The following is a 3,429-nucleotide window of genomic DNA, read 5'->3' as shown; positions in this document are numbered from 1 at the left end:
GAGCGCTGACCCAGGCACGGCTCACATGAGGCAGAAATTGCTCGGGCACATGTTTTGGTCAGGTTGGGGTTAACCCCAGCCGTGCCTGGCCGTGGGGCAGGCGGGGGCACGCAGGAGCCAGCACACTGCTGCAGCCTGGCTCACTCAGGCAGCCGGGGCTGAACGCTCCTTGCAGCCCCAGCACGGAGCACAAATGAGTTTAGTGGCCTCAATTTAATTCCCATTTGGACATGGTGGGGAAAAGATATTAAAGGAGGGAGAAGGACAGCAGAATCCGGGATTGATCGGTGCTGGGATGGGATGGTGAGCTGGGGGTGAGCCCTGGGCCAAAGGGGGCTGTGCTGGCGGCAGGGATGGGGTCACAGGGACAGCACAGGGGGTGTCACTCCCACTGGATGTGCCCATTTCATGCAGCTGGAGCCACCAGAGTGAGGGTGCACCAAGGACGGAGCTCCCCCATCCCAGGAAATCCATGGGCTGCCAGGACAGTGCCCATGTCCCCCTGCTCTCCTCACCCAGGGTGTCCTGGGGCTGGGGCACACCCAGCCAAGGGAGGGCTGCCAGGGGGAAGGTGCCACTTGCAGCCCTCAGGAGCCAGGGCTCCGATTTCAAAAAATAAAGTGAGGTTTTCCTCTCTATTTGCTTAGCAAGGTAATGACTTTATTTCTGATGTGATGCTCTTGTCCCTGATGGCTCAGGCACAGAAAGGGAGAGCTGATAAGAGTGAAGAGGCCCGGCCAGAGGGATGCTGGTGGCTGCTCTGTGCCTGGCAATCCCCACCTGGATCCCTTCCAGGGGATTCCAGAAACGCTGTCAGCTCTGGGAGCTGGACTGTGGGCATGGGGAGGGCAGCAGCTCGAGGAGGTGAAAGCCAGTCCTGATAAGAACTGGGCTCTGCCCCGTTATGGCTCTGGGGAAGGCACAAGAGCAGCACAAGGTATTCCATACTTGGTGTGACCTGCCTGGATTAACCTGTGCCTCTGGCCTCATCCTCTTTGGGAGGAACAAACCCTCCCTGACATCCCTCTATGCCCACCCCATGCCCCTGGGTGACTGCTGAGGCCTGGCAGGCAGCAGGGAATGTCCCTTCTTGGAAGATTTAATCGCTCCCAGAGCAATCCAGCTCCATTCCTGCATCACAAGAAACAAACTGATGTGTTTTGCCTGAGGTAACTGCTTTAGACTGGGAGGGCAACCCCAACCCCACTGCACCCAGTTCCCCCCAGCCTGAACAAGAAGCAGGGCAAAAGACACATTTCCTTTGCTGAGGAGGAAGGAGGTTTCTCCTCTCCCCCATCACTTGTTCCAAGTTTGCCAGTCCCACAGAAACACGAGCAGAGCTCTGTGCAGCTGGAGGGTTAACAGCTCAGCTCTTTCAAATAAATAGAAAATGACCCAGTTTCTTTATTTTCCTCTTTTCCCAAAGTCCAAACACCCAAAAAAATGAGATGGTAAGTGGAAGCCACAAATAGATTTCATGTATCCTGGCAGAGCTGGGAGATGAAAGCAGGGAAATCAGCTCCTGCCTCCCCTGCTCAGACCTGGGAATGGTGCAGCACATCTTGCCAGGGGTTTGTTTCCCTGGATCAACCAAGCAGGAGAGGTTTTGGGTCTGATCCCAGCTCAAATCCTCATCCCTGGGGGACCAGGCTCTTCCCAAGCTCTCGCAGTGCTGCTCCCATCTGCCTTGTTCCAGGCATTAAGGTGAGTGGCAGAACGTGCCCAGCCTTCAACCATTCCTATCACGTCCCATCTGGAGACAGAAATCTGCCTGCTGGCTTCACAATTAAAATTGAAATGATTTGATTATGGGGCTTCATTAGTAAAAACAAACACCAGGCAGCCTCCCTCCCTCCCTCTCCCCCCACATCCCCGCCCAGCCGTTCCTCCCTGGGGCTGTTTTAGGTAAATCCCAGTCGGGACGCGGTCGGGCTCACAAAAGGCTTCGTGTCTGCAGCTTGGAGCTCCTGTCGGGAGCAGCCTGAAAGAGGCAGATTTCAGACCCACAAATCTCCTTCGGGCAGAGATAAAGGAGCAGCCCCGATGGCTCGATGGGCTGCATGGAGTGCCCGACACAGTGGGGAGAGGAGCAGGATGCTTTCCATCCCCTCTGGGTGTTTTCTACCCCTCTGGATGCCTTCTATCCCCTCTGGATGCTTTCCATCCCCTCTGGATGCCTTCCATCCCCTCTGGATGCCTTCCATCCCCTCTAGGTTCTTTCCAGCCCCTCCAGGTCCTTTCCAGCCCCTCTGGATGCTTTCCAGCCCCTCTGGGTGCTTTCTACCCCTCTGGATGCTTTCCAGCCCCTCTGGGTGCTTGCAGACCTCACCAAGGGGTTCCCAGAGCTCTTGGGGCTCCTGCCTGGACCCCATCCCCTTCATTCCGTGAGTCTCTGCACCTCCACACCAACCTGGCCTTGTCCTGCTCGCCGTCTTTTCCTTCCCTGCAGCTGCAGCATCCCACGGGAAGGGCTGAGCAGGCTCGGAGCAGGCACGGAGTAGGTTCAGAGTAGGCACGGAGTAGGCTTGGAGTAGCCTCAGAGCAGGCTGCCCATGGTGTGTGCAGATGCTCCAGTCCCTGAAGCATTGGCGGTTCTGGGGGAAGCAATTCAATTATCCCTCGGGGTGTTGGGAACAGGCTGTGCAGGCTGGGAGTCACATGTGTATTCAAGATTCAAGGCAGTATTGGGCATGGCTGTGTTCTGACTAGCTCTGAAATGCCAGAGCCCACGGGTGACAGAATTCAGGGAGGGTTAGATTAGATATTAGGAAAAAATTGAAGTGTCACCAAGGCAGTGGCACTAACAGCATTGCTGTCCTACCCTGGCTTGCCTTGTGGGCTAAATCTTTAACCAGATCAAGGGTTTAACTTTATCAGTAGCTGGAAAAATGTGGCACCACTTCCCCGGGGCAAAGTATCTTGGTCTCTGCAGAAATCCCTTTTCCTGGGCCTCACTCAGCAGCTCCTTTGGCATGGGGACCCGTGGGACCCTCTGGAGCAGGGAGCACCCAGTGCCCCACGCCAAACCTGGGCTCCCAGCTGCTTTTCCCCCCAAAATCACGATTTTCACAGCCCCAAGGAGCTGGCATTTCCCCTGGCAGGGTGTGTACCTGGTCATGGATTGCCCTCCCGGTGGGCAGGGCAGGAGGGAAGCCACCCCCGGAGCAGAGGCTTCTGTGTCCCCTCAGGGGAGCCCCCCAAAATCCCCCTGCCAGCCCTGGAAAACCTTGCACATCCCCTGCCCAGAGCAGGATGATGGATTATTGTTATTAGAGGTGGAGAACAGTTTCTGTGCACAGCCAGGTGGCTCAGGAGCAATTCGTCACCCACCGGCGAGGGAGGCCGGGCTGTCCCTCTGTCCCTGCTGCAGCCTCGGCAGGCTCCGGGCGCGGCCGGATGGAGCCCAATCTGATGGGCACGGGCCGGGCT

Source organism: Geospiza fortis, unplaced genomic scaffold, assembly GCF_000277835.1.
Source record: "Geospiza fortis unplaced genomic scaffold, GeoFor_1.0 scaffold55, whole genome shotgun sequence".
NCBI lineage: Eukaryota > Metazoa > Chordata > Aves > Passeriformes > Thraupidae > Geospiza > Geospiza fortis.
This window is presented reverse-complemented; position numbering follows the sequence as displayed.